Genomic DNA, 11,609 nt, shown 5'->3' with positions numbered 1-11,609 from the left:
ACTAGAAGAAGACACATCTCGGGGAAAGGGCTCATCCAGAATACATCGGCTAAAATGGCCCAGCTATCTCAGGATGGTTATTTGTGTCGTAAAGACAAAAACAAAAACCCAACAACGAAAGGGAGATGATCACTCGTTCCTCTCAGGTGGGGCTGTCTAGAATAGGAGCCGGTGATTTCTCCGGGAAGGCAAAAGAAACCGACTGTTTCCGCCCGGTTTCGAACCGGGGACCTCTCGCGTGTTAGGCGAGCGTGATAACCACTACACTACGGAAACCCACGCCATGAGGGTGTTCCGAGATTGGTGTTCGAGTCTTCCTACGTAAAGCAAGTCGTGTGGCAGTTACAGATCCACGACCAGGAGAAGAGCCGGAAAAAAAAAAAAATACAAAGTAATACAAAACAGAAAATCCCAAACAGGCAGAGCTATAGGAACTAAGAGGAGAGATCGTATCAGCATGAAGACATAAAAAATGGACGTTGAGGAGTCTCGAGGAGGCGTCAACAGGGCAGAAAGAACAGGCACGTACGTAGGAATTCCTGTGTTAAGAAATATACCTGTTCAGTTAGGGTGGTGTGTGTGTGTGTGTGTGTGTGTGTGTGAAACAGACACGGAGGGAGGCAGTGGTTAGGAAACCTGCATAGGGAGGCTGTATGTTGGGGAGATAGTGTGGAGCTCCAGAACCTTTCAGAAAACTCCAGGCAGATGGTTTACATAACCAAAGTAACATTGTAGGAACGGTTTTTAATGTGGAATGCCAGAGAGGTTGGCAATGGGGACACCGAAACTGACGAGAACGGAAAGACACTGGGGAGATGTCAAAGGGTTGGGGTTTGTCCTGTTAACTCTCGCGCCTCCGAGTACCATGAGTCTGTATCCTCAGGGCCCAGGGCGCTGCCCGCATAGAATAAACACATGCTCTGTAAACATCATAGAATGGGTGAAGGGATTCACGAGTGGGAAGAGAGAGAAGGATTCTGCAGAGGTTGGGGAGGACAGATATCCGTACAGCAGTCGTCGAGACACCGGGTGTAGACATCGGAGGGAGAAGAAGGAATCACGGGCACGGAGAAGTCTTGAGCCCAAGCGGCGGATACGGAAGAGATTTTTAATTAATGTCTCGTGAATGGAAGCCCAGATCCACTCATGTCCATAGTGGACAGATCCACACATCTGTCATGTGAATAAGAGCATGAATGGGTCCTGGCAGACGGGTCATGAATCTCCCTAAGGAAGATCGTACTTCTACTCTCCTTTCATGGTCTTTCTCTGAGAATCCCCTTAGTTTCCCCATCTTCTTGCCCCTGACAGCCTGGGCCTTTGTGTTCCCCTCCAGACACATGGGGCACAGACACCGCAGACCCACAGGTTCCCTTTTCACCCTGTGTCTCTAGGTGCCCCTCGCCAGCCTTCTTTGCTTCCAGAGGCTAAGCGGGGAGGCCTTCTTCTCACCAGGACCTCTCTGTCCAGAAAATAGGGCAGGAGGCCCACCTTCTCACTAGCCTAAAGCTGGGAATCTTGAGTCAGAAATGCCCAGCACAGCCCGGTGCAGATGACGGTCGCCCTCTCCCCAGCTCTTTCTCAGGTTTTTCTTCTCTGTCTACAGCCTGGTGACAGAGAGTGTGGGTCAAAGGCTAAGCCTGAGCTGCCTTGGGCGTGAAATCAGAAAAGCACCAGAAATGCATACATTGCCATTTTTTTACAAAAGGCCTGACGTTTCCTGGGATTGAGTTCAGGAGAGAAACCCTAGGGACTGCAGGAGCCTATTAAGAAAGAAGGAAGAATCGTTGCTGGAGAAAACAGGGGTCTTTCCCGCGACTCACTGCGAAGAAGGGCATTCTAACATCTGACCCAATTCTCATGCTCTGAGCCTCTTTTTGACCTGTGGTCCTTCTGGGCACGTGCCCCAGCCCATTGTGTGGATCTCACCGGGTCCGTGGGGTTACGTCACTACCATTGAAGACGACCCGACCGAGGGCAGAGCATCTCAAATATGACTTCAGCAAAAGCACAGAAACTGCTCTTTCTGTCAGGGAGTGTGGGGGAAAGGGAGGCCTACCGTTTGTCCCATGACAATGATCTAGCTCTGAAACGCTTTCACTATCTTGAACGGCAGCCAGAAGGCAAATGAAAGGTCCCTGCCGGGTGGGGTGCCCCGTTGAAATGACAGGGCTGTCCCAGAAGTTGTGTATCTCCCTGTAAAAGCAGGGCTGCGATTGGCACCCGATTTGGAGATATGGCCACCTAGGAGGAGAACGTGGGGGACCCCTGGGCCTCACATCTGCACCTCCAGCCCCTCCCAGCGTGGCCCCGGTCACTGGGTCAGGCTTGATCCCTCTCCCTAACTTCCAGAGAAAGATAGGATTGGCATAAGGGGACGCTAGGATTCCGGGACAAGGATAAGGGAGGGGGAGGGGGAGGAGGAAGAATTCGTGAGAGGACATCGAAACTGGCTTTTACTCAGCATTTAATTTTAGAGAAGTCAAGAAATGGTCAGGAAAGATCAACACCGATGCTCCAGGCGTCAGAATCTCTTTTCATCCTAATTATCTGTCAGGGATGTTCGAGACGTGGAGTCAGAAATCGTGGGAAAAGGCTTTTCTCCATCGTGAAAGAAACCACCTGTTTCTTTTCTCCCTTCCTCGCCTGAACTCAGTAGGTAACAACTCCGATGCACGTGCCCGACAAAGCGCGGAATGAAATCGAGAATGTTTCTCTCCACCACGGACATTTGAGTCAGGTCCGCTGCTTCACCATCCCGACGTCCCGAACTCATCCGGGGACCGGGACCCTGCTACCTGCGCACGTTACGTCCCGCAGCCCGGCTTCCTGCTTTGCCCAGAGAACAATCCATTTCTCAAGCCCTCATGGGCTCTTCCCTTCCCCAGGAGCTCCGTTTTCCACGTAGAAGAAAGGCTGTTCTGTCCAAGACGAGAACCCTGGTGGTGAATTCTAACCTCAACCTGCAAATAGCTCTCCTACCCCCCTCCCCCCCGCCCCAGTCGCCTTGATGGCTAAAAATTACGCTAGTGACAGTGTTAGAAGAACGAAGGCACAAGGATCTCAACAAGCAAGAAGGAAGGAGAGACTGAGAAGTATCTTCAAGGTGCTAACTCTTCTGACTCTTTCCCGGAAAGCTGAACGAACCACCTCCGCGCTCCCGCCCCCCTTTACTGTCGACCGATCCCCCCACAGTAAACGTTGTCACTGGGTCATTCTTCATTTTTCCTGTTTGCTTCTTGTCTGTTCCTCTCACACCCCCCCCTGCACAGGGATGCAGCTCCGGGAGGGAGGGAGTTTTTGCATTGTTACACTCTTTAATTACTGCCCCCAGAACTGCCCATTAATCAGCTAGATGTGCTCTAGAAATATTTATTGAAGGATTAAAAGAGACAAAAAGGATTTTACACTTCTCTTACCCCTTAATTGCGCTTGGGCGACCTTCAGAGCGGGGAGTTGGAAGAGAAATTTCCCCTGCTTCTTGCATAAGACAGAGAAGAAGACCAACAACACAGTATAGCTTGTAGTTTCTGGCACAATCTGAGTTTCTCCAGCGTTCATTTTCCTGAAACCACTGGGAAGCCCAACGAACTACAAAACTGATTTCACTGTCCTCAGCAAGTACTGAGTCAGTCTTGAAAAAAAAAAAATCCTTATCAGGAGCCACTTGATAATTTTACTTTGTGTTCTTTCTTTCTTTCTTCTTTTTTTTTTTAAATCAAAGTAATTTTAGGTTCTGGCCATCCGTGAAGAAAAAGACTCAGCTTGCCCTCTCTGAGGCTCGAACTCAGGACCTTCAGATTATGAGACTGACGCGCTGCCGGCTGCGCTAAGAGGGCAGCTTGTAGGGGGGGGGGGGGGTGCTCCCATTTAAAGTAAAATATCAAATATTTTCCAAGCACCGCTGCTTTATTGGTTTCCAGCTTTCAAGAAATACAATCGATGCTACTTGAAAATCACTCCATATAAGCCAATGCTGCACCCGAAGGAATTTACGCCCAAGATCCGTGAAGTCCAGGCTTTTCCGGGAATCTGCCCAAGCCTAGGTCCATCGGGGCTGCAGGACGGGGGATAGTAATTCCTGGCTTTTGCTGCTCCGGGGTTCCAGTGATGTGGTTGTTACTGCCCTCGGAGATCTCAGGCGATCTTACGCCTTCCAAGGTCTCCTTTGTTGGAAATAAACATACGAGGTGCTTATTTAAGAGGAGTTCACAGCCTGGAGGACTAATGAATGAATGAATGAACTAATGAATGAATATAAGTGAGTAAATAATCCTCACATTTGTCCACAGCCCGTACTTCTCTGTCTTCCTCTGTTTTACCTCCCCTGACATCTACCTGACTGGAGGCATCCTCCCTGCGAAAAGCACAAACCAAACGTAGTAAAAGCCTTGCTCTTTGCTTTGCTTTGTGACGCACCAGTAATTATAGAGAGATCTGTGGAGCTTATCTCACAGAGTCCAGTAGGATTCGGGCAACACAACTATTTATCAAAATCTGCACTTCCCAGATATAATGGAGGTTCAGATAAATTCAGTATTGCTCCTAATTTCCCAGAGCTGCTCAGTGGCAAAACCCGAATGGAGAAGCAGATTTGTTAGACTGCACCGTGGGAGCTCTTCCTCTGCTCCAACTCAAGACGTCGCTGTTGTCCGCAGTAGCCCGTCTAGCCCTCTGCGTGCCGGCCTTTGGCCTTAGACTTCCAAGTCAGTTTTCACTCATTCTCCTCCTGCAACTCCCACATCCGGGGACTTGATAATTACCGAACTTTGTTCTTGTGCAATTCTTTTGCATCTATCATTTCTCTCCCGTTAATTCAGGACTTATTTGCCGGGGAGATGCTCTTGGCTGGGCCTGGTGCTCAGCTCAGGAGCTCCAGAAGGAATCTGGCGACCCCAGCCCACAAGAGATGGGAAGGAAATGATCCAATTCCCAGTTTCACCACTTTCTCCCCGCCCCCCGGGCATTTACAGATAGAGAACTCTGTAAACTCCCGAAGTATCAATTTTACACCTTTAGAAGTTCCATCTCTTGGGTGAACAGACACCAAATAATTACACCACCTCTCTCTTTATATGTGGAGAGTTTCTCTGCTTTGAAATCTACTTTGTCGGATATAAACATACCCAGTTCAATTTTTTTTTTCCTTAGTGGCTTAATTTTCCCCATTCTTTTACTTTTACTCTACTGAAGCCATTATATTTGAGGTGAGTTTCTTATAATCAGCACGTGTTTGGGCCATGGTTTATTTTTCATACATTCTGGCCATCTCTAGTATGTAACTGCTGTGTTTAGACCAGTTACGTTTAATGTTATTAAGGATATGTTTGTGTATTAGGTCTATGATTTTTACTTTGTTCATTCTGTGCTTCATTCTCCTTTTTCTGTCTTCTTACTTCCTTTTGACTTTTAGAAACACACTATTAATTTGTCTTTTGTGTTTGTGTGTGTGTGTGTGTTTTACTATACCTATTTGTATAGGTATGTAGCCATTATCTAGGTTATTAATAATAGCAATTGGCACATGTATTACCCTATACATACTTAACATTTTGCAGTCTATTTTAGAATCAATGTCATACCATTCAAGTCGAACCTAGAAACCTTATCATCTTTTAGATCCCTTAACTCTAACCCATTTGTGTCGTGAATATAGTATATTTAGATGAAATGAAAATTAATCAGTGTTATAATTTTTGCTTTCGGTTATGAGGACCTTACTTTAAAAATTATAAAAAGGACTTTGAAGAGCTCCAGAGAATATCAGTCTATCATACTCGCTTTTCTGCTGAGAAATTATTCCTTCACCTATTTTTTAGTGGGTCCTGTGTCTAATATGGAGCTTGAACTCACGATCCTGAGATCAAGGGCCAGATGCTCTACCGACTGAGCCACTCCGGCACCCCTTCCTTCACTGCCGATGCTCCAAATTCCCTGTCAATTCTCTTCAGTCCAGTTTTTTTTTTTTTTTTTTAAAGCTGTTCTGATACCAGTGGATTTTCTCGGTCCTCTTTCAAGTGAGAAATGTATTTATCTCACCTTCATGTCTGAAGGATATTTTTGTTATAGATAAAATTTCAGCTTAACAATTATTTTCTTTTAGCATTTAGAAAAACATCCTTCCCTGTCTTTCTAGCTTCCATGGTTTCTGATAAGAATTCCACAAACATGCAGATTGTGGTTTCGTTCTCCCCTGGCAGCTTTCACGTGCTTTTCTTTCATCTTCAGCGGTTTGACTGTGATGTGCTCGGGTGTGATTTTCTTTGGATTTATCCCTCTTGGGTTTACTGGACTCTCTGAATCTGGTTTAGGCGCGTTGCACGTGCCTGAGCCGTGTTGCACTTAGGGCCGGGCTGCAAGGGACAACGGAGAAAAACAGCAACCGGCAGTGACTCGTCCTTCGGGGTCATAGATTTTACAACCTAACAGTCTACGTGCTAGGGGTTTGTGGGGCCGAGGCCAAAAGTGGAGAATGTGGGCATCGATCCCACCACCTCTCGCATGCTAAGCGAGCGCTCTACCACCTGAGCTAATTCCCCGGGCATGTACTATGGGTCCTTCCAAGTTTTCTTTAATAAGGAGATGCGTGGTCTCCATTATTCCCCATCCTTGGGGACCCAGAGTACCGGACGGGTCAAGTTCATGGACGCGGAACGTGGATTCAGCTGAGCGCGCATCTTCTCGAGACTCGCCAGGCCGGGGGAGGAGCGGTCACCGGTCCCTCCGCGGGGGGCGGAGGGGGACAGAGTCGCCAAAAGATCTGGTGCCGCCAGAACCTCCCGTCGCGCGCTCTCCGGGACAGAAGCGCGCCCTTTCGGGTCGGGAAGGAGTCCCCCGGGACGGGACCCCCACATCCCCGCGCCGAGGCGGCCTCCGGATGGGGCGGCGGGACGGCCCCGGGTCGCGGAGGCAAAAAGACGCACGCTGTTCCCGCCCGGTCTCGAACCGGGGACCTCTCGCGTGTGAGGCGAGCGTGATGACCGCTACACCACGGAAACCCCGCGTGGGGGCGCCCCTCCTCTGTTCCGGGATGCGCCTTCGCCCGGGTAAACGTGCGCCGCCTGGCGGTCCCGGTCCGTACTGCAGACGAACAGCCGGACCCCGAATGTGCCCCACGGAAGGGCGGAGAAGCACGACCGCCGCGGAGCGTAGGCACCAAACTGCTCCTGGGGGGATGCGGGCGCGGAGGGTACCGGGGGGAGGTGGGGGAGGTGGGGGGAATGGGGGAGGGGAGCGCAGGCGCGGCCGTAGGAACGCCCTGGGGGGAGGGCGAGGCCTGTTTAATCACTGGAGTGAACGACGAAGTGCCTCGGGGCGGCCGGGCGGGGACAGCGGGGTCCCCGCAGCCGCACTGCGCCCGAGACGGGGTTGGGGGGACGCGAGCCCGCCCTCTCCCCCCTCCCGCGCCGTCCTCCCCCTGCCGGCGGCGGCGACCTCCACGCCCCGGGGCAACCGCGGGGCTTCTGACCTGCACGGCAAGTTCAAACGGAGGTAATAACGGACTTTGGATTTTTTGTTTCTTCTTTCTCGGCGCAGACGGGACGGGGAGGGGAAGAAGCCCGACAGGCCGCGATCCGCGGGACGGAAGGCGGTCGCAGGCAGGCCGCGAGGGGCGTCCGAGCCCGGGGATGCGCCGACGGCCACTCCCGGTTCTCCGGGCCCGAAGAAGCGGATTTCGGGGGTGGCGGAAAGGGCCCCCTGCTCCCCGCGATTGAGATTTGCGTGAAGGTTTATTTAGCCCGGGAAGGAAAGGGAGAAGGATGACGCCCGATGTCAGACGGAGGCAAGTGTGGATCGGAGGCCTCTGCACGGGGCGGCCCTGAGATCAGAGTGACGGAAACGAAGGCTGTGACCCAGAGTTGTCGGAGAAAACGCCCGCAGGCACGTCGGGAACAGGCGGTGCGTGGCGGCAGGCCGTTAAAGGTGCCTGGGCCTCACCCCTACCATCGTGCTCCCATGTTTTAATGACACCCAGGGCGAATTCCTGGGGATCGCCTGCTAGGTCACAAACAGAACCAATGAGAACCTTTTCCAAGGCCACCTCTGTGCCCCAAGACAGCTATTTGTCAAGGGACCCAGTCAGCGGCAGGTTGACCCAGTCACACAGTAAATGCCCAGCAGAAAATGCTGTAGGGTAATTCCTTCCCCAGCAGGTGTCAGATCTAGTGAGAGTTCCAGCAAGGGCGAGTTCGGGAAGGTCATGACTCCTAGCGGGCTGGCCCGTGGGACGTCCCTGCATCTCATCCCACGCTGACGGCCTTTCCTCTTCTTCACCTTGAGCCGAAGCCTTAGACACACCAAGAGCCCAGCATGAGGTTCTGGCAACAAGGGCCAGAGAGGTCCCCACCTCAGCTGTCAGCCTCTCAATTCTTCTGTGTCCAGACTTGACTCTTTTGCATCACGGAGGCCATTACTCAAATGTCACGGCCTTAGAGAGCCCTTCCCCGACCTCTCCAGCTACATCAATGCCCCCCCCACCTGTCTCTCTCTTCATCTTTTTTTTTTTTTTTTTTTAATTCTGTACCGGAAAGTATGTGAAATTGCTGTTACGTTTTCCATACTTCCTCTAGAGTAAAGGCTTCTTGAAAGGTTGACGGTCTAGATCCTGTCTAGGACGATGCTGGTCCCAGCTATCGCCTGTTCAGACATTGGTGACATGGAGGGGACAGTTTCCCTCTGTCTTGTACTCTTTCATAGGGTCAATTCAAGGAGGAACCATTCTTAAACTGAGGCCACATGCTCGCTAGGGGGCCCTCTGGTTTCCTGGAACGGACGAGATAATTGCGCACAGCCGAAAGGAGGCAAGAACACGTCACCCGTGGCGTTTTTGAATATTCGTTTCTGCTTGGCAATCACACAGCACCCCTTTTGGAGCTCTTAGTGGCTTAAGGAAGAGGCAGTTGCCACGATTAATTTGTAACAAATGGAAGTGATCGGGTTTTGCTAGTGGCCGGCTGTGATCATGTAGCGGTTAATACTCAGGTGGTGACTGTGGCGCCCTCAGTGGGAATCTGAGTGTGGCAGTCTGGAATCGGTTCATTGCCTCCACCCCCGAAACTGAATCTAAGGCTTTGATCGGAAGCTGGGTTTTCTTCCATTCAGAAGAAAATCTGTGCTTCTTTCCGGGCACTGCCTGTCAAATCAGGCCAGAAGGGGAAGAAAAATCTGAGCTTTCTCAATTCGTTGTTCTCTTTCTCTGTGCACCTCCACTCAAGGCGGTGCTCACAACTGTTTTGAGGATGAGAAGCCGTTCATCTGCTTTAACCCAAGAGAATCTGCCAAGTCCCTGAAGAATGAAACAACAGGGTTTGAAGGCAAATTAGGAAGGACTTGCTTTTGCTCGAGCGTGCACGGGAAAAAATTCCAGGAGTGAAGGTGTTCGACGGGCCAGCCCTCCTCACGAATGGCTTTGGATGTCAGGATAAAGCATTTGGACAGTCTCTGTAGCTAAGTTTGCTGGTAAATGAATTTAGTCTGGGCTGTATCTGAGTTTGCATTTCAGTAACATGCTAACAGGGGGCAGCACTAAGCTGAGCGCGAAGGCCGGGAGGCCGGGAGGTCAGGGCATTATCGTGAGGGTCTGGCCGGAGGTACTCTCCAGTAACTCTGTTGGGGTTGGACACCTTTACTCATCCGGCAAATCTTCATTTGAGGGCCTACTGCATGCTGTCGGGCGGGGCGGGGCGGGGGTCAGAGTGCGTCCCTAGATGCTAGATGGCATTGACCCCAAAGCCCTTGGGTGTGAAACTCTTTCGAATCTGATCTCATATGGAATTCTATGGAGAGGTCCCAAGGAACCACTGCCCTGTGCGTGGAGAAAAGGCATTCCGTAATGCAGACATCGGAGGAGGAATTGGGCCTCGGTTTTGAGGTCCGATGAAGGAATTGGTCCAGCAGGGTGATCGGTGGGACTTTCCTCTCCCCGTCGGAAGACCCCAATGTGGGGGTTCAACGTGACTTTATTTTCCCGTGTGCAAGATGTCAATCGACATCGCTGTTTTAAGAACAAAATGAATCCAGGCAACAGAGACGTTAGGAAGACGTGTTACCCCCACGGTCCCCTTCGCAAAGAGCAGGTTTGGGACTGCAATCAGAGGCTGAAGCCAATTTCAGGAGAATGAAAATGCTTCCATTTTGGACACAAAGGTGGGGTGCACCCCGGGAACGGGGCAGGAATCCAGCAGCAAAGGGGCCGGAAGTACCTGTTTGCCACTGGTCAACCTGACGGTCTGGGAGAGGAAGAAGTTTTGTTTTCGGCGGGTCTGGGAGGGTCACCCGGGTACCGCGTCACAGCAGGAAGTGGGTCTAGACACAGGCCAGGCTACGGGGCGGGCAGGGTGGGTTGGGTTGTAAGTGGGGTCATCGCGGGAGGCAGAGGGCATGGGAACTTTCCCACTGCAGGGTCCCCTACCTGGAGAGGTCTGATTCAGGTTCGTTTTCTTCAAGTCCTTCAAGTCCTATTTTCTTCGAGTCACAAGAGCCGCTCACGTCGGTTTCTCGCTGGTGATCTGGGTCATCTGGAGAGCGATGACCTCGTGAGGGATTTCCAGCGCAGAGCGAAGCGGACATACAGAGGGAGGTCTGGGACCGCGGGGTTTGCGAGTAGGAAGCCACTGCGGGTGCAAATCCCTACACACTTGCCCGTGGGAGACACATCGGCGCTGTTAATAGTGGTTGTCACTGGAGCGGCGACCAGTGCTGGTGGCATCTGAGTTTGGACTCCAGGAACGTATCTCCGCTTCCAAAAGTTTAAAGACAAAGTTTGGGCCGCCAGGATGGAAGGAGCCGCTCAGCCCAGGCCCTTCTGTTCTCTTTTCTGTCGCCCGAATTCTCTCCGCTGCCCCCTGCGCTCGTCCAGCGTTGGTCTCGAAGTAGGATAGAAAGTCCGTCCCTTTACTGGCCGGGATCCTCTCTCTGCCATTCTGTCGGCTGGCCCGCTCGCGTGTGCGTCGGTGACCCCCCCCCCCCGCCCCCGCAGTGGGGACGAGCCCTGCAGCAGCAGCGGCCACAGGGACCTGTCACTTTGGAGGCCTGGGGCTGGAGGGGCGCGATGCGCAGGGCGCGCACTGCGCCACTGGGGGCGGCTGCGCTGCACCTGCGGGGACGGGGGGAGCTCCGCTGCGTCTGGGCCCCCGTGCCGCCCAGCTGAGCCTAGCCCCGTACCCTGCCACTGGGTAGCCACAAGGTCCAGGTCGTCCCTGTCACCGTGAGAAGGGCTCAGGGCCTCCCAGCTGCTTTTCTCTCGAGGTGGGGGGGGGGGGTTGTGGATGATTCCCGTGCGTTCTGTCCTCGCCCTCCAGCTTCTCTCCTCCGTCAGGGATGAAGTCGCTGTGGATTGTTGCGGTGTGGATTCCGACGGCCCCGCACCGGAGGAAACGGAGCAGGATTGTCAGAGGATTCGGAGCGGTAACAAAGGGGCGAGCGTTCCCAAACCGGAGACGGTTTCATGCAAAATGGGCTGGTGTCGAAGATGTCATTAGTCCATTTGTGCCAGACTCTGGCCTGCTTCGTACATCTTCCCTCCGTCCTCAGGGGTGTGGGGACGGAACCAGAGTTCTAATGCAACTCCTCATAATAAAACAGCCCCTGCAGGTGGTAAGCCCCACCGC

The 11,609-nt window shown here is 52.3% G+C and overlaps 4 non-coding genes across 4 annotated transcripts; all 4 read right to left on the bottom strand.

Annotated features, from left to right (window-relative positions):
- Window positions 1-203: 203 nt before the first annotated feature.
- On the bottom strand, window positions 204-276 carry TRNAV-AAC (transfer RNA valine (anticodon AAC)). The gene has a single exon. It is a non-coding gene; the product is annotated as a tRNA-Val (tRNA).
- Window positions 277-3,766: 3,490 nt separating this feature from the next.
- On the bottom strand, window positions 3,767-3,839 carry TRNAM-CAU (transfer RNA methionine (anticodon CAU)). Its single transcript has one exon. It is a non-coding gene; the product is annotated as a tRNA-Met (tRNA).
- Window positions 3,840-6,466: 2,627 nt separating this feature from the next.
- TRNAA-AGC (transfer RNA alanine (anticodon AGC)) lies at window positions 6,467-6,539 on the bottom strand. The gene has a single exon. It is a non-coding gene; the product is annotated as a tRNA-Ala (tRNA).
- A 386-nt stretch (window positions 6,540-6,925) lies between these two features.
- Window positions 6,926-6,998, bottom strand: TRNAV-CAC (transfer RNA valine (anticodon CAC)). The gene has a single exon. It is a non-coding gene; the product is annotated as a tRNA-Val (tRNA).
- Between the last annotated feature and the right edge of the window lie 4,611 nt (window positions 6,999-11,609).

The sequence above is a fragment of the Panthera uncia genome, assembly GCF_023721935.1.
Source record: "Panthera uncia isolate 11264 chromosome B2 unlocalized genomic scaffold, Puncia_PCG_1.0 HiC_scaffold_25, whole genome shotgun sequence".
Classification (NCBI taxonomy): domain Eukaryota; kingdom Metazoa; phylum Chordata; class Mammalia; order Carnivora; family Felidae; genus Panthera; species Panthera uncia.
Note: the sequence above shows the minus strand (reverse complement) of the source record. Positions and strands in the feature narration are given on the sequence as shown.